The sequence below is a fragment of the Hermetia illucens genome, chromosome 3 (assembly GCF_905115235.1).
Source record: "Hermetia illucens chromosome 3, iHerIll2.2.curated.20191125, whole genome shotgun sequence".
Classification (NCBI taxonomy): domain Eukaryota; kingdom Metazoa; phylum Arthropoda; class Insecta; order Diptera; family Stratiomyidae; genus Hermetia; species Hermetia illucens.
In genome coordinates this window covers 18,291,056-18,310,801 of record NC_051851.1, presented here as the reverse complement: position 1 = coordinate 18,310,801, position 19,746 = coordinate 18,291,056, and the positions used below count along the sequence as shown (strand labels likewise).

General features: G+C 46.3%; 1 protein-coding gene across 2 annotated transcripts in view; it reads right to left on the bottom strand.

Moving 5' to 3' along the window:
* LOC119651045 overlaps window positions 1-19,746 on the bottom strand; it is a 185,594-nt gene that overhangs the window by 116,164 nt on the left and 49,684 nt on the right. The window lies entirely within an intron of this gene.

The window sequence follows — 19,746 nt, the reverse complement described above, 5'->3', positions numbered from 1 at the left end:
CTAGAATGTGTTTCCATCTTACGGAAAGGAGCACCAGCCGTTGTGCTCCGCGGCCGTGTGCCTCCGCTCGATGAATGGCATCCACAACTTGCATTAACTGTGAACCTCCCTGCTTTAAAGTCGAATTGCTGTGGGGATAAGTCGGGCATCGCTTCGGGGAGTCTACTTCTGATAAACTTTTCGAGGAATTTCCAGGCAATACCATAATATAAAGTTGTCGCCGAGCAGCGCAAGGTTACCAGTTTGTAGCCCCATTCACCTTGTCGACCAGATCCTGCTAGTACTGAGCTTCGCTTCCGGTTGTTGCATTGCCTACTCTCCTCTTGTCTGATCTGTACTATGTCATTGTGGTGCATATCCCCTCCCGGTCGTTTAAGCGTTGTGTTAAGCGGCGGATTTTTTGACATTTCTTGCGGAGCTCTGCGATTTCGGCGGTCCACCAGTACGTGGAAAGTTTGCCACGTTTCGATGGACTGCTGGTCATAGAAGCTCTCTGTCGTTATCAGGTATATAACCTAACTATTTTCGCCGCCATTTCGATAATTCAATTCCCTCTGGACTGTGCGTGAGGAATGCCCCATTTAAGTGCTCTGGCGTTTAAGTCATCCGCGACCAGGATTTCACCCACTACGCCCAAGATAGCGTCCTCCAGAGAATCAACCCTGGGTCAAAATTTCCCTCTAAACACCGAATCCAAGAACCTTAAGGAGGGTGGCGTCCCGAACTCAAATGGTAACGGTACCTGACATGACGGGGTGGTATAAATCTCGGTCCTTGTTTCGGTATGTTCACCGATAGACCGCAACTTCTTTTTTCGCTGCAGGTATTCGCCTGATAATCTATCTGGCCGCATCTGCGGCATGTTGCTTTCCTGTCAGAAGGTCACCCAAAACAATGAACCAATATAGTCGAAAAGAGGAGGTGTAAATGTACGATGCCCCCTGCATGGTACCTTAGTACCGGCTGCTTGGAGTGGGCAAGCAGGCTTCCGGTCATCGATATTCCTTGATTGCAGCGCCTTGCTGGTGGACAGTTTGGCCACCGTGACCTATAATTCTACAAGAGCCTTAGAAAAATAGGTGTTTAAACCGAGCTCCTTAGAATATCTATAACGAGAGCGCAAAAGGATGTGCGCAAGGAAGAACGGTTGGCGTCAAAAGCCGTAGTGGGACTAACTGCATCCGAGCGGATCCATTTAAGAGAAGATAAAAGCTCAACGATTATGAGAGCTCATCCAATATTCGGCGGAAAACGACCTGGGCAAAAGAAACCCTGTTAATGTCTCAAAATCAGTGGAAAGAAGAATGGAAGCTATGAAACAGAAGTCCGGTTTGGAAGAGTCATTTTTCATTTTGCTTGGAGCGAAAATTTTCGAATTGTTGGAATTTATCAAAGATGAATACAGAGTGTACAAAGCAATCAAGCCGTCAGGGTTCTATGAAGCAAGTCGCAGGAAGATGCACTCGTGGATGGGCAGAGAAAAAAGAGAGTTCGGGAAAAGGAAGACGAATATCCAGCTTTAACGAAGGGGCCTAAAACCCCGGTAGGCGGGGAAATTGTACTTAAAATACTAGCGTCGTCAAGGGAGTCGATGTCCGATTAAAAGGTACGAGACGGTTGGAATAATGTTGGACCAAAAAAGCTGAAAAAGAAAAAGGAGAGAATGAGCTTCCATTCCGATGCGATCATCATTTCAAGCACAGATAGTATGTCCTACGCAGATATACTATGAAGGGCGAAAGCTGACCCTGATCTCAAAGACTTAAGAGGAAATGTTATTAGAATCCGGAGGAACCAAAAGGGGGATCTTATGCTGGAAATGAAAGGATCCGAAGAGAGCGCTGCCAGGGCAAAATTTTACTTGGGGAAAGTGCTGCAAAAGCATGAGGTCGCTATACAGAGTGAGGATCTAGATAAGGTCAATTCTAGATCAGAGATCTGCACTGCCTTAACAGAGCAGTGCAAGCTACATTGTATTCATTATAAACCTCAAAAAGGCGTGTAGAGGCACACAGACGGCGACAATCCGGCTACCAGCAAAAACAGCGCGCAAACTGCTTGATATCGAGAAGGTTCATATTGTGGGGTAGTCTGTCACCTTAAGAGTGAAAATCTCTCTGAAAGGACGCTTCAAATGTCTTTTGTACAAACATCTGATTGATCGCTTTGACCGTTGCAGCCGTTGTGGGGAAACTGGTCACATTACCCGGGAATGTAACAAGGAACCCAAATGCAGGTTGGGCGATGAAAAGGAGGGCCTTGGCAGCAGGCATATTGCGGGAAGCACCAATTGTCCTGATTTCAAAAGGGCGCTAAATGCAGTAGGAAAATGAGGTTGGTCCTAATCAATCTAAATCAGTATAAGCTTGTTCAAGATCTGCTTTCGCAGTCTACCCACGAATCGAAGGTGAAAGTTCTGATAATAAGAGGATCCTATAGAAACCCTAAGAATAATGTATCGGTCGCCTGCGGCTTTGTGGGATGTGGGGACCAAGGCATTCAGGAATGTATAAGGCAATTCACAAGTTGGTTCGTCTGGAAAAAAATAGGTGGCATATACGCCCGTAGTTGCTATGCACCTTCCCTCTGGGTCGTTTTTGGCCACTCGGGATGGTCATTTGATCATCCAAATCTCCTAAGTATCATTACAACGTTCTCCCGGCGATCCGGGTGATAGAGGAGATGAATAAAGGGGTTTTGTGTAGTTTGGGTGCGGTCGAAAGATTTGATCGATTGAAGTGTGGAGATTGATTCGTTGACCTTGGTTTCGTGGATGTGCAATGTACAGCGGTGTGATTGAAGGATATGTTTTGATAAGATGTTAGCCTTTTCAGGCTGAGGGGAGATGATATGGGGTAGGAATGGGTTGTTCAGTTGAAGCCAAGTTTTTCTGATTTCTCTGAACGTACCAGGGTTCAATTCGGTTGAAGAGCCGTTTGTGGAGTTATTCGGTAATTTAGGGTTAAAATTTGTTAGCGAGTTGACCAGTCAAGGATTTTTTTCATTGAAGTAAAAGGACTGCGAGAAATATCTATTTCTAAATAGTCTTCGTCGAAGGGTATCTTAGAATTTCATTTGAACCATTAAGGATATCATTGGGGAGAGAGATGAGTTGCGGTAGTTGAGGATATGGGTTCGTTGCATTCTTCCTGAATTACTTCAGTGAACCGGGGAACTGTTCGGTCCATGATGTCGCTGGATACCATGTTACACAGAAAACAAATTTCTTATTACATATTGTCCTCAGAGGGAGGAACAAGTAAATGACAGATTTTGCGCTTAAAGCTAGAGAGGGACATATAGTCAAAGGAACCAAGCTGTAGGGCATTGTAGGACCGGCAAAACCTTGGGATCGGAGAGTGAAAGTAAATCTCGAGCTCGGCGAAGGGTACATCAAAAATGTCCGCATTACGTGTGTTATGAGACGAGGCGATACGGAGAGTAATATCCGAGTTGGCGGAGCAGTCCATCAGACCATTGCAGAGTTTGAAAAGAGTACACATGTCAAGGAAAATACGGCGTTGCTGTAGGGAGGGGAGATTGATGGTGCGGAGTCGTGACGGATAATCAACTCGTGGAAGGTTCTTTTTGTAAAAGAGGGTCCGGGTGAATTTGCGTTGTACAGCTTCAAGAGCGTGGCAGTCACGGATGCGGTAGGGGGACCAGATGTTTTTGACAAGAGAATCGAAAAGTGTTAAGGAGGGCTGGATTGAGGTAAAGTCGGACGAGGAACGTAGCATAAAACCAGACATTTTGGAAGCTCTATTGATGATGTCAACGAAGTGGGAATTGAAACGAAGTTTATCGTCGAATATTACACCCAGGTCTTTGAAGGAGGTCAGTAGTGAAAGGAGTTGACCACTGAGAGAATAGGAAAAGGATGATGGGGAGGGTTTCAGGGAATAGCGCATCCAGTGGCATTTGTTGACATTCAGTGTTAGCTTGTTGACCGAACACCAACGGGCTAAATTATCAAGGTTGGATTGTAAGAGAGCACTGTCCAAGAGAGACGAAACAGAGGCAAACAATTTAAGGTCGTCTGCGTAAAGCAAATATGGACAGGTGAGGATGGAGGCGAGGTCATTGATAAAAAACAGGAAGAGTAGGGGGCCAAGTGTAGAGCCTTGGGGAACACCAGAGGAAGGAGAGAAGGAACCAGATGAGTGATCATGAAAAGAAACTTTGCAGGAACGATATGAGAGATAGGAGGAAAGCCAGGAGATGACTGAGGGAGGGAAGTCTAGCGAAGAAAGTTTAGAGAGGAGAATGTTATGGTCAACGGTGTCAAAGGCTTTGGAGAAATCAGTATAAACAGCATGTACCTCCTGTCGTGAATTCAAGCGTTGATCAACAAAGTTGGTAAAGACATGAAGATTTGAAGCCGTTGATCTATGTTTCACGAAACCATGCTGCTTTTTGACAATGAGGTGACCGAAGTGCGCGGTCAACCAGTCGTTGACGTATCTTTCTAGGATTTTGGAGCAAGAGGAGAGAAGGGAAATGGCGCGGCAGTTCACAGCAAGGGAAGGGTCTCCGCTCTTGAGGATAGGAATGATAAGGGCCTCTTTCCAGAGACGGGGAAAGTAGCAATCGTCTAGACTTTTGTTGTAGATTATACACAGGGGGAGGGAAATGTGTTTTCTACAGTTAAGGAGGAAGAGATTCGGAAGCCCATCGGGGCCAGGTCTGACATTGGGGTCAAGGTTACCAATGAGGAACTCAACCAAGGAAGGCGTAAGGAGAAGAATGGCTAGTGATTCGGAGGAGTCTGTGGTTATGAAAGGTGTAGAGGGTGAAGGGCTTGAGGGAGAAAACACTGAAAAGAAGTAGGTCCAGAGAAGGTCACAGGATTGTTGTGGGGAGTTGGCAGTGGAGTCAGCGAAACTGATAGAAGACGGGACAGATTGAGTTGGATTACGAGACTTGCGAGCGTGAGACCAAAAGGGTTTTAAGTTACCGCGGGCAAGGGCGGCTTCGACGCTCAATAGGTACCTTTTACGCGCTTTTCTGACCATTGACTTCACAGTATATCGTATAGCCTTAAAGTGAGCAAGGTCGGCGTCATTTTTAGAAGCCCGAAACTTCTTCCTCATTGTATGTTTCAAGCGAATGTTAATATGAAGTTCCGTTGTGAACCAAGTTGGGTAAGAACGTAGGCAGGGAGGGGAAGAAGGGACATAACAGGAGAGATCAGAGAGGATATTGTAGAAGGTGTTACGAGCTTGATCACACGATGAATTACTTAATATATGTACCCAGTTGAAAGACGCTAAAGCTGAGTTCAGACCGTCAAAATTGGCTTTGCGGAAGTTGAACTTAGTGGGTTTACGCTTGGTTTTCGGTTTTGAACGAGGGAGCTCCGCTTCAAATTCAACCGCGGGATGGTGAACGTCGGTTTTTACATACGGGGATGTGCCAGGAAATAAAGAGAGGTGGCGCTCGGGGAGGTTGGAAAGGAAGAGATCGAGAGTGCGGCCCAAGGTGTTTTTGGTGGTATTGAAATTCAGGGCAGAGCAAGTATACATAAAGGAAGAAAGTGGAAGGGAAGAATGGGAGAGGTGGTTTGAAGGAATTGGAAGACTTGTTTGAGCATGGGGAGGTTGAAATCTCCACAAAGGAAGAAAGGGAGGGAAGGGAATCTGACGGTAAGGAGTTCAGACAAACTGTCAAACAATTCTTCATACAGGTGAGAAGGGCTAGCACAGGGGACATATACACAAGAAACAATGAACGGGAGGAAGTTAGGCGGGGAGACACAAAGAGCAACACAATCAAAAGGAAAGCCAGAGGAGGAGAAGACGAGTTCAGCGGGGAGTGAATCTTTTATAGCAATTAGGACTCCACCGCCAGTGGACTTACGAGAAGCATCCCGGTCCCTGTCACAACGGAAAGTGGAGTACCCTTCGGGGAGCTCGGAGTATAATATGACATCGTCTAGCCAGGTTTCGGAGATACAGATTGCATGGTGTTCAGAGTGAAATTATGCGGTGTTTGCATGGTGTTGCTGAGCCAGCGCGGATAAATTGAAGGCCCCCAGCTTGGTTCTTAAACCCCTGACGTTCTGATAAAACAGACGGACAGTGAACATGGATCCAGTTATATAGCTCGGCGAGGCAGGCGGGTTGCCCTGAAATTTACCCGCGAATTGGGGCGCTTATATGGTTTGATGAATACACCTTCAGGCCAGAAAGAAGGGTTGCCGAGGACATCAATTTCGTGTGGATAAGTAACCTTGAAAGATGCAATCACCCGGTCGGTGTTGTCGTCTTATGTGAGTTTAATGCAGGACAGAGGAGAGAGTAAACCAACTTTGCTCCTTATATACTCCAGAACATCGTCCGTAGAAGTTGTGAACGCTAGCCTGGAGATGAAGAGCTGTTTAGGTGGGGACGCCACCTTTAACTTGGGGCCACTGGTATGGATGGATGAAGTGCCAGGATATATGGCGGTAGCGGTAAGCGGAGCTTCGTTGGCGACAGGAACGATGTCAGAAAGTTAGGCGGCTGTGTTCCGATTCAAAACTTGCTGAGGAGGCTGCGGATATTGTCCTGTCGTAGGCGCGATGGAGCGAGACAGGATCGGAGGCTCGGTGGACCGTAACTCGTCGCATGGGGGTCGCTGGATTAGGGGTGTAGAGCCAGTGGAAGAAACCCTGATGTAGGAGGACATTTCAGGCGAATTCAACACAGAATGAGAGGCCTGGTGCATAGACTCTTGAGATGATGTTGAGGCTACATTGTTATGCACAGTAGAAAGCGCCTTTTCGGAAGTCACAGTCTCGTCTAACGGATTCCTGAGCCGTCGGGAACACACAGATGACGACGTCGATCGCTGGATTTTTGGCACTGCACCAGTGTTGCGGTTCACGTTTTCGGCGGAATTCAGTGATTGGGCTGAATCGGGGGGCTGTTAATAATAAAGTGATCCAGATATGAGTGATAGTAACCTTTATGGAAGGCGGTTTACGTTTGGGCAGGCGTTTGCAAGGAAACGATGAAGTCTTGACCGTACATCAGACCAAGACTGGTACCTGGCGTTGATATCAGGTACTAGGCTTTACCTTGTGCTCTTGTTTGGGAGGCGTAAAAGCATTGAATCCGGTGGAAATCGTCGGTATCGAGGGACTAGTCCGGACAGTAGCTGCATATGCGAGATTGGCAGCAACGAAGACCGAGGCGGATTGGTTTTTAAAAGAAATGAGGTTAGCTTCGAGTGACTTGAAGCTATTGGTTGGTGGGAAGTATAAGTAAGGCAGAAGTTTCTCAGCAATAGGGATGGCTGTACCACCACCGATGGAACAAGGATTGGATTGTGGGCTGTCAGTATGGAAATGGTTGAATTTGGGAAACCTTGCTTTGTACCTCTAATGCGACCTGGTTTTGCATAGGAATACTATGTGGGGATTGTGTTCGTTAAGGAATAGATCGAACTCGTGCATGCGAGCTCGGCCAATGATGGAGTTGATGTTGATGCAACTTAATTGGGTCTGTGCTGCAAGGTGGGAATATCTTGGGGCGGATAGCAACTTGCATTCTTCAGCGGAAGAAGATGAACTGGGAAAGGAAAAATCACTGCTTGTGTGCACCTAATTTGAACAGGCTTGGTTCGATACCATGTCTCAAGCTGGTTCAGGTTGGAGTTGTAGGAGCAATAGGGGTTATTTAACCAGTAGTCCATCTTAGAATAGAAGTCTGGCTCGCTCTCCGTAAATGCATTTCACCTACCAAAAAAAGGTAGTCCTTCAGCACGAAATTCAAACATGACTCAGGAAATTGTCAGCCAACTGAGATAACCTCATTGCCACACTGAATTACATAGAAACCTTCTAGGCATCCATTCTACCGAAAATCATGTAATTTTCACTCCCAAACTGTTCAGGGTCAATTACATTACTTCCTAATTCTATAGCCAACATTGCATTGATTTTTCAGTACCAAGGTTACCAAGGCTCCACAACAAACCTTGAACGACATCAATTATTAAACTGTACCAATGATATAACACAGTTTTCCATTAGTTCACTCTAAATCGATAAAATGTTCGTGCCAGGATTCTATATGCGTACATCTGCATGCGCTCCATTTTGACTAGTGACACAAGGACTATACAGGGAGAAGAGCTATCACACAGGACGATATTCCACTCCTCTAAAAGCCTCGAGTTCCGGTCGTTTAGTTCGGATACATGCATATGAACTCACTTTTATGTGGTGAGAAATTATCTTCCATGGATTCAATGCTATTTTTATCCTAAAGCTCTGAAGGACGATTCAGCTTCTTTATAGAATAGATGGGCGGCGGTGATTCCGCTATTTTGTATTGTTAGCGGTCGACAATTTCAGTCCAAATTGTTGTCAACGATTGGAGCCCTATTCAAGGTAGAGTGAGGCGCATCCTTGGGATGGGATTCATCATCAGGAAGCTTCCAACATTTCCAACATTTGATTAAAATCAAAGGAAAACAAAGGACCTGCTCCATTAAAACCCTCCATCCCACGGAAAACAAACAAGAAGAGGATAAGTTGTTATTAGAAAGTTTCCACTTTCTCAAATGAAATTATTGCGATGAAACCAACTTTTCGACCATGAGCGAATTAAAAACTTTGATTTTTTCCCAGGCTCAGTTTGCTCGTTTGCTCCTGTTTTTCCAGGATCCCATTAAACATAACATTGTGTAGAACTAGGGCACATGCATTTAATGGTCGGATAAACCCATTGCCAAGTTGAAGAGTTAATACATCATACGCAACTGACGAACGACGAGGGGGCGAAAAGGATATGTGCCGGGCAGAGTTGAGCTCAGGCTAAGTCAAATGGATAATGTGCACATATACACATATGCACATATGGAATTTGTATCGAAATGACCCAACTAGAGATCGAGAAGCAAACTAGATTAGGGATGAATTCCGAGATTTTATTGGTACGTGATGGGATCTGCTGCAAGGCCTAGGCCAGCCACCTGGAAATGAAATTGATTGAATGAGTCGCTCGGCAGGGTATGCCGTGTTCCATGGAGGTGAGGGTTTGTGTATGCTTGTGGGTTTTTCTGCATCTGAATAGAGTTCAGTAAAAGATATTTGCGAAAACTACTGAATAACACACAGAAAATGAAAACGGGAACAAATATCTCGAATATCCTTACAAGCGAGATTAGATCCTTAGTTTCGATCTGGAGGCCTATTCCAGTATTCGAGTAACCTGAAATACACCAATTTAACTAGAAATCACTCCTTTCATAGATGCCAGTTGTATCCTGCCCATAAATTCTGAGTTTTCAATCAGCACCAGTGAATGGCTTAATAATCCCAAAACATGACGGAGAATTCCCAAGGACCTACCTACCTCGCACGGATGCCCATGCCTAGGAAATGTGTTTGAATAAGTCGGAAGTGCTCCCATGTTGGCTAGCGGAATGCTTGCTTATCTTGAAGTACCAAGTCAGGACATCCATCTGATCCTTGATTGGACGGAATCGACAACGCCATTAATAGGAATGTCTGGGAAAACATCGTGCACAAGAAAAACTACAGTAAATGACAGCAGGATCAAGTGCAGTGTATTATGAATTCATGCACACATGTTCACATTTATATTCTGCTGCAGGATTTGGTCCCACTTTTCCTTACGTGAAGTGGAAGTTATGCTAGAATTGTCGATTCGTTTACAATTCAATGCCGAATTTGAATTGAAAATTGTATTCTAATGTTGGGAAAATATCGGCATAAGCGAGAGCATGCTTACTGGCTGAATGCATATCCTTTGTGTGCATATGCTTCGAACTTGAGGTATGCAATTTTGATAGACTTCGTGATATGTTTGGGAAGGCAGGTATGCGTGATTCATTCGTTGCCACAACAATGCATGGTTGATTGATTATGCTTCCTTGGAAAACAAATAGAACCCTATTATGGTTAGCCATGCATTGTTCTTGAGGTCAGAACGTGCTGAAGTAGAAGATTCAAAAACATAGGATTCAGATGTGTAGAGCTCCGTAGGTTATGAAAATATTCTTCCTTCAGCTGAGGAAGGCAAATCTGATGAGTATCAGGGTTAGCGTTTTGAAATGCGCCTTAAGTAACAGAGCTTCGTTCAAGTCGTACATGAAGATAGCTGGAGTTTAACCGACAAGACACCATTATAATAGCTATTCTGTGCCGAAAATAGAATCCAGGCCCAAAGATCGGAAGTTAGGTGATCGTTTAGGCTAGGTTGAGAAAACGTGATAGACCACAGTTCCACACTCAGGCCGTAGATATCGCATATCGGTTATGTCTAATCAGACAGTTTTCTGCTTGCTTCGCTCGAATTCGAGGACTTGCAAAGGCCGCCTCTAACAGGCTGTTTCTTCCTCTCTACATTGGCTGTAAATTGCCGAACCTATCGCCCTGACTGACTCCAGATTATAAGCATAGATGGGAATATGTTTGCCATTTTCTTCAGGGCTGGGTCATTTTCATGACATGGTCTTCCAGAAATAAACCTAAAACTGGTTCCCGAGTCCCCGGTCCGTGGTCGTCTGGTGAGTTATTTTATCTTTTTTTAATTACGATATCTTGTGATTGGCTGATCTAGAACCCTAGTTGCACCCAACCCATCCCATTTTTTACCAGAGATATCCAAATGGACGTAAGTAGTTACTCTGCGTAAGCTTTGCTGGACGTAAGCTCTGCTTTCCAAGGACCAATGGTACCTGAATTGAGTGAATACAGCTCCATTTCCAGTAATGCTTAGGCAACCTAACCTTTGGATTTGTGCCCGCGTTATTCTCTGATAATTCGAAATCAAAAAACACCAGCAGGGGATGAACAAAAAACGTCATAAGAGAAGCCATTGTGGGAGCTCTATCCTCAGTTACGGACAATCATGAACTCAAGACCCTGAAGAAACGCTCCCCCCTACTTGCTTCAAAGCTTCTCCTTTTTGCCAGTAACTTTCAATTGTCTTTAAACTTAAAACAGATTCCCTAAATATGACGGAGGTATTAAATGAAACTAATAGCAACTAGTATGACTGCCAATCGTGCCTGATATGGTATTTATATCCTTTGGCAACCTGGCTTGATAATGCTTCAAATTAAGTTTACATAACTCGGCAAATCATCGCACGACCGTCTCGCGATGGTCTCTGGAAACCATCTTCGGATCGGCCAAGAGTATGTAGAGCCGGGCTTTGAATAGCTCCATCCAACTGAAGAGTTAGGAAAACTTCCGTTTAAGTAAAGTTATATTGATATAAAGAAAATCCAAAACCAATTTCCTTTTACTTTACTAAAAATTATTTATTAATTGGCAAATTTGCATATTACGGCGATTACTTGTCGCCTTTTTCAGTGCTTAGGTTTAGATGGGGAAAGAAATCCTCGACGAGAACCTATTTTCCTGCTGGTCATGTGTTAAGAGCAAGCGGATCTGGTGGGGGTATGAGCCGAAGCAAAAGCCAGGGGATCGTCTTCCGTGGACTGGAAAATATGCTAACAAGATAACAGGACCCCATGCATGGTGCGTTACCATTCACCGTGTGCTGCGTCGCTTGAGCCTGGTCATTAGTAAATAAACTTTGAATGTCTTGGGTATCTCCAGTTTCAAATAAGACCCTTACCCTGTTGACCGGGTTAGCCAAGGTGGCCATTTTTCCCGGACTACCCGTGAGACCAGGAATTGCTAACATCCAGTCAAGAGACAGTAATCGTCGAGTGCAGTAGTGTCAGTCGCAGCATTGGTGTGCTGAAATCCATAACAGCGACCTTCCAGACCCGGGGCGGCAGATTAACTAATGGTTTCCAACTAGGAATCTACTACCATCAAGCAGAGTGTAGCCAGTACCATATACAGTACTCTTAATCCAAAACTGTAGACGTCGGGGTCCACTTCAAAAGCAAGAGTTGACCAGAATCGCGGTCACTAGAACCCGGCAAAGCAAGTAGAGGTTCATTGGAGTCCTGCTCAATAGAGAATATCAAGATTCCTAAGAATAAGGAGGACAGAACTGGACCTCACTAAATACCAGACAATTGTTGAAAAATATAACAATAAGGACCTGGGAAACGACGAACTCATGGTCCAACGCAATTGGCTGCAAGACTAGACCGTACAATAAAAAAAGCGGAGCAGAGTGTGCAAAGGCTCAGACGCCAAACTACTTTTGAAAACACGTAAGCAACAACAACTGGCCTTTAGCGACGTGGCCAGGAGTCAGTTACGTGTGGCGCTGGCCAATGGTAATTCTGCTAACGACTAACAAGTAGGTCAAACTGTCGGAAGTGGCCATTAAGCGTGAGACAAAGGCAAACCGGAGGGATTTATCTGCTGCTTCGATTTTCCCGCGATTGTCCATGGATTCCACGTTGTAGCTTAAAAGGATTAACTCTTCAGGGACAGGCAAGACAAAATATATGGTGGCAACGTCAGCACCGAAGACGAACCTACCAACAACATCAAACCGCACTGGTTAAACAGGAAGAATGAGGATAGGAGAATACAACTTTGAGACCGTTGACAATTTATCCTATCTAGGGTCGAAAATGACAACCGATAACAGCTACGATGATGAAATCCGCGCACGGTTATTGTCAGCCAACAGAGCCTATTTCAGCTTACAAAAACTGTTCCGCTCGAAACGTCTCACCATAGGGTCAAAGCTCTTACTGCACGAGACTATGATCTTGCCAGTCCTCATGTATTCCTCGGAAACTTGGGTTCTTAGCAACAAAACTTGCGAACTCTTAGCCGCGTTCGAGAGAAGAATCTTCCGAAGAATTTTTGGCCCCCTACATGAGGATGGACGATTCCGTAGCCTACACAATCACGAAATCTATGAGCGATACCATGACCATCCGGTTGTGGATAAAATCCGGCTCAATAGGTTACGGTGGGCGAGTCACTTAATCCGTATGGATGAGGATGATCCCGCCCGGAAAGTCTATAAGGGCAATATCTATGGTAGAAAAAGAAGACGAGGCAAACCCTGCCTAAGATGGAACGATGGCGTAGGCCAGGACGCCAGACAGCTTTTAGGGATATCGAATTGGTGGACCTCGGCGCAAAACCGGGATGCCTGGAGTTCCTTATTAAGGCAGACCTAGACCGGATACCGGTTGTGGGTCGTTGATGATGACGACTTTGTCGGTTCGTGCGCGCTAAGATAAGCGATCTCTGGGAGACCGTAGAGTTCGAAGTCATCCCGTACGACGAGCTCGCCAGGGGACTGGTTGCTCGCGTCTCATGGATAGAAGCATACTCGTCGAATTCCTGAGCCTTCGAAACACGGGGATTATCGTGGAAGAGTGGGTGGTTATCAAGGAGAAGGAGCCGTGGATTGGATGAGACCTAACCAAATACAGCAAATATAATATTTTATTCCACAGCGTAAGAGACGCTGATTGGGACAGACCTAGAGCATGTATCCTCACCAGGAAGAGGGTAGACCCCTTTTGGTATGCAGACCCGAGTGTCAGTCATCTAATCGTGGTCTAGCTGGAGTAGGCGGAAGTGGAAAACGTGTACATTTCTTCGGCTTACACAGCTCACGATTGATCAGCTCCGCGAGAACAACTGCAATATTTGACCGCAACTATCGTAGAAAATAAGAGCGAGGCATATATTTGGGGCAGCTTGGAAATCAACGGGGGGAGCGAATCACTCTTTGATTATATTATTAACACACTATGATGGTTGAGAGGGGGTCCACCCTACTAACTGATAACGGGATTCTTAGGGTGGAGAACTGGAGAGTTTTCAATTTAGGTCTCACCGCACGCTCACTTCTTCAACACTTTCAAAGGTCGCAAGAAGTTTGATCAAGTTATCAAGAATGCAGTCTCCGGTGCGTAAATTAGTAAGATAGATACGGCAGACGAACTGGAGCCAAAGGTCCGGGTTCTGGAAATGACAGTCGGAACCGTTTTCGAAGCCTCGTGCCTTGCTAAATACAGTAAGAACACATTGCCACCGTGGTGTTATGAAGATCGGTCCAGCCTCAGAAAGCTGACCAGGGAGGTCTTTAACATCTGTTGCAAGCACAAATATTGGCAACTATACAAGGACTACCTTAAGAAGGAGAAGTCGACCATCATATTCGGTTAGGCTATAAATAACTTCCTGCATTTAAGTCTCTGGGCCCAGATGGCATAATGCCAGTCATGCTACAGAAACAGAAAGGAAAGTTTATGTGGTGACTTGTTGACATTTCTCAGAGCTGTATCTCTTTGGGATACCTGCCACATTCCTGGAGATCGTGGGCGTGGTTTTCATACTGAAAGCGGCAGGCACGGTCATGATTCCGAAAATGACTTTCGGCGAATAAGCCAATCTTTCGTGTTGAACACCTTAGAGCGTGTTCTGGATTCCCACTTAAGGATGATTATGGAGCGAATCCCTTTCTCTAAGTCATAACACGCCTATCTTAAAAGAAAATTCGCGGAAACCACTCCCCACGAGGTAATTGACATGCGTTGGGGTCACTACAATACAAGCAGTACCTTCTATTACCTTCCTAGATATAGAAGGAGCATTAAATATAGTTAACATCAACGCCACTAAAGAAGCCTTATCCAGTTGTGAACTGAAATCCACCCAAAACGGAGCTAATACCACCAAGACTGCAGGGTACCCAAATTCCACATCCTGCCGCTAAATGAATAAAGGTTGATTCTTCTCTCCAATATGATCCATCTGGGTGTAATCCTGGATCCAAAGCTAAATTTGAGATTGAACATAGAATTGAAAGTTAAGAAGCCCCCAAGAGGACTTTTGCAAGGAAATGGCACATCCGGCCAAGGATGGTTCCTTCTATGTACACAACTGTGGTATGTCCTATTCTAACGTATGGTTCTATTGTATTGTAACAGGCGCTGAGCGAAAAGTACAATAGAATGAAGCTTGATAGGATTCAAAGAACCGCATGTGCAGGTTCCACTGGGGCTCTGCAGTCCTACCTGGCAGATCTTCTCAATGTACTCATATAACACATCCCCTTAGACGTCCACATTATATACGCTGTCGGGCAAAGTGCTATCAGACTAGACTAGACAGAGTCCCGATGATGGAAAGCCAAGCCGTACGGTGATAGTAATATCCTAGACGAAGTGCCTCGGGAACGGTGGACATTCGGTCGAACTTCACGGGAAGCTTCGCTGTAGACTTTCCATCCAGGGTAGAGTGGAAGCCCGGTGGCGTGTTTCAAGGCTGTGACACTGTTTTATTCACCGGTGGTTCAAAGATGGTTTGCGGACTTGGTGCAGGACTTTTATCAGATAGGAACAGTCGCACGCTCTCCCAGAATTCACAACGGTATTCCATGGTCACCCTTCCCTGGGTTTCTGTTCATAGGAACATATCGTTGGCAAAACAGTCTAAATTTGTGCAAATCATTTAAAGCGGGTGTGCCGGACATTTTCTCGAAGCTTAGTCCTCTGATAAGCTTTGACGAAGACCTTTTATGGCAGAAAGGAAGATTAGACGATAATATCGAAATTGTGGGGATACGTCATTTTGAAAGAAACTATCACTTGATCAGGAGAGCCATCCTTCGTTAGCTTCAGACATGATAGGGGGGGGGGGGGGGGTATCAGAGTTGAGTTGACCTTGCTTATGATGTAGGGCAGAAAATGGTGAAGTACACTAGCCTCGATGAAAACAGTGGTTTCGGTGATGAGGTAACGTTCATCAGTGGGACGCTGGGGCGACATGAGATCGGGAAGACCGCAGGTGTGAAAGGTATCTTGTTCAGATCTGTCGGGCGTCAATAATACGCAGAAGGAAGTGTGCGCTGACGCCAATGCAGCAACAGTTAGACGATTGTCAGAACTGTGTAGCGTAGCCGATGATGAGTAGGGAACATGTCCCTTGCATGGAGCGTGGTTGTTAATTTGACTTGGGGACATGTAGACGCACTGGAACAATGCGTGGCAGACAGACGCAGGGGTTAGTCGATGGAGGCGACTTAGGTGTGACGCCAGTATTATTAGGTACAGTCACCGCAAGGGTGTAAGCAGAGCCAGGCTACGCTGGCGTTCGATGAAGCAGTAGCTTGAAGAACCAAATTAGATAGTGATTTTGAGACTACATGTAGAATCGACGCTAGTTAACGTTCGGTGGCAATTTTGCACGAATTTCTACGAAAGCACAGGGACTCTCCAACATTTGGCGTGGAAGGTCACATCACAGTACTCTTCGCATAGTATTTTAGGGTAATTGATCGGGAACAATTATTACAGTGGTGGATGAAAAATATTGTTGCCGGACCAAAACTATAAGAGTCTGGGAAAGCAAAATTAAGGCATACAAAAAGCGGGAAAATTAGTCGTTTCACTTGCGCTAGTTATTGGAACGACGACTCAAGGATAAGATAAAAGGAAACTGTAGAATAGTCGCGATAAAAGTGCGTCTATCACGTCGGTTCGTCTCAGCTAATCTGAACGTGAACACCTACCGTATAGGCATCATCCTACCGTCCTTTCCGGGTACGGATTAGTTTGTAGATCAGAAGCAAAGGATAGATGTGACTAGCCCAGCTGTACGAGTTTACACTGAGTCCAGGCTCAGCATTCACGAGGCCTATCTAATACTTCTAAGGAGTATACACCACAACTCCACGCTTGATCACACGAGGAGTTTCATCCGCGATATGGAGGACAACCACTATGAAACTCCCATAAAAAAAAACCTGGCCCGAAAACACATTCCCGAGCAATTCTCCCAGAGAATATGCCCTCAGAGGGTCACTCCATTTCGCACGGTAGCCAAATAACCTCAGATGAGTCACAATGCAAACTCGGTTCTGATCGCCTACCTCGAGTAGGCGGGGACGGCACTTTTTTTTTTTTGTGCGTACACGCAGGTGGAAAATCTTAAAAAGACACGTCCGCCGCAGCTCCGTCGCAGCTCCGCCGCCCGAACGGCGGAACTACAGCGGGCGCGTGTGGGATTCACACCCAATAAAAACCACCTCTCCAGCCCCAGCCCCGCGGGACCACCATTGAGGTATTACTTCGCGGGGTAGGTTTGCTCTTAGGCGCTCATCCTTCTCCTATTTGCAGCTTTCCTCCTTCTTTGTTCCTTCAGCACTCCTCCTGCATTTGGATGATTGCGGAGCCAACCGCAAGCCACTTCCCCTCGGACTCCAGCATCTCAGTAACCAAACTCTCCGGGGTCCCACTCCTGCCCAGCACCTGGTTTAAGCTCCTTCTCTCCATCGCAAATCGTCGGCAGTGAAACATCACATGCTCAGGATCCTCCGATATGCCATCGCATCTAGGACAGTTCGGAGAGTCATCCAACCCAAAGCGGTGCAGATATTGCTTGTAGCAACCACCGTGTCCCGTGAGGAACTGGGTAATGTGGTAGTTGCCAAGCCACACCCTAATGTTGGGAATGAGCTTGTGCGTCCGCCGACCTTTCGTAGACTCGTCCCATCTGCGTTGCCAGAGATCAAGCGACTCTGACCTTGCCGCATTTTTACGCTGTGCATGCCCCTCCATATGTCTTGCATTGTACAGGACACTCATTTCTTTGGCCAGAATGTCAACCGGGATCATGCCTGCCACCACCAATACTGCTTCATCTGATGTGGTTCTAAAAGCACTGCAAACCCTCAAAGCCATCCGCCCGTAAACCGAGTTCACCTGCTTCCGTCTCTGAGAGTTTGCAAGCGCCTCTGCCCACACAGGCGACGAGTAGAGCAAGATGGAGCGCACCACTCCGGCTAGCACCAACCTCCGGCAATGTTTCGGTCCACCAATATTTGGCAACATTTTTGCAAGTGCCGTGGTGGCACTGGCTGCCTTTTGGCATGCATACTCTAGGTGTTCCCTAAAACTCAATTTGGTGTCAATTATTACCCCCAGGTATTTGATAGCCGGCTTTGATACGACCATATGTCCATCGACCTCCACTTTTACAGTGTTATTTTTTCTGCATTTCGTTATTAAGACCGCTTCAGTTTTCGCGTCCGCCAAGGTCAGCCCGGCCTTTTCTAGCTAGGACTTTACAGTTCTCACTGTTTCCGTTGCGTAAACCTCCTGTTTTGCTGCAACAACCACAGCTAGGTCATCAGCAAAACCGACAATCGTAGTCCCCTCTGGGACGGGAAGAGCAAGCACCCCATTATACATGATATTCCACAAGAGGGGACCAAGTACCGATCCCTGTGGTACCCCGGCTGTGACAATGTACTCTTTGGGGCCCTCATCCGTCCCGTACCAGAGAGTCCTCTCTGAGAGGTAGTTTTCCACCAAATTCGCTAAGTATCTGGGGACACCTATGTCAGCCAACGCCCGTTTAATTCTATTCCAGTTGGCCGAGTTGAATGCGTTTTTGACATCCAACGCCATGACGGCACAACAGCCGCCAGAAATCAGTGCACCTTTTGCCAGGTTTACCACCATGCCAAGTGCGTCCACCGTAGAGTGGGCGCGTCGGAAACCATTGCTGGCTTCGACGATGGGCAGGAGTCTGTTGTAGATGACTCTCTTCATCATCTTCCCCATTGTATCCAACAGGCAGATAGGACGATACGACGCTGGGTTTCCAGGTGGCTTGCCAGGCTTCGGAAGCAACACCAACTTTTGCTTTTTCCACAGGGCACGCCTCGAAGGTGTTGGCGAAAAGGTCGGGCCTAGTCTTCACTGTCAGCTTCAAAGCTCGCTTGGGGATGCCATCCAAACCTGGGGCCTTATTGTCACCGAACCTACCACATATTTCCCGCAGCTCCTCCACAGTTACAGGCGGTATTATGTCGTCATTTAGCTGGACAAAAATTTGCCTTCCCCTATTTTCGTGGTGAGGGAACAGAGTGGTAACAATCTGTTTCAGGAGGCGCGGACAGGTCACCTGGGGTGATTTCCGCAGCCTTTTCATCACCACTCTGTAAGCCTCGCCCCAAGGGTTTATGTCGGCGTGGTCGCACAGCTGTTTTAAGCAGTTCTTTTTGCTCCTCCGAATGGCTTCCTTTAGGCGGCCACGCAATTGCTTGTGTGCCTCTTCTCGACCGTCGCCACCGGGTTTTCCCCTGAACCTCTGGCAAAGCCTCCTTGCCCGAAAACATGCGGCTCGCAAACTTGCGATTTCGTTGTTCCACCAGTAGTTGGGTTGCCTACTGGGGTGCGATCGCCTTTTGGGCATAGTAGCATCGCATGCTTCCGTCACCCATCGAGTGATCTGGGTGGCCTTCTCTCCAGCCGTACCATTCAGGGATATGTCGGATTTGAACACCGCGGAAAACGTGTCCCCCTCGAAAGCTTTCACTGTCCAGCCAAGCATACCACCCGGCATTCTGCGAAAACTCTTTTTCGAGCTCGATCCGCCCTTGATCTCTATTAAGATTGCCTGGTGGTCGCTGTGAGTATAGTCCTCACTGACGGGGACGGCACTTAGCCGCGGGGTAGAGACACGCAGAACATCTTTCTTCTCAATGGGTATGCCACTCAATTGAGTCTCGCTCGATCCTACATGCTTGAAAGCCAAGTTTTCACTATTGAGGCCCTGAATATAGGCCTAACTCCGCTGTCTATGAGAAGGCATAAAATGGAAAAAGGGAGTCTTCCATCATGGTGGTCCCAAGCCAATGAAGATAAAAGCACCGTCTGAAAGGTTAAAGTCGTGGGACCAATAATTGGAGGGAATATCTGTCAAAATTTTGCGCCAAGTGACACTGGTATTACTTCAAACCGAAGTCAATATTCCTATTTGCCTTCTCTTTCAACCAAAAGTGAGATGGTTTGCGCTGGAATGAACCAAAAGCGTATACA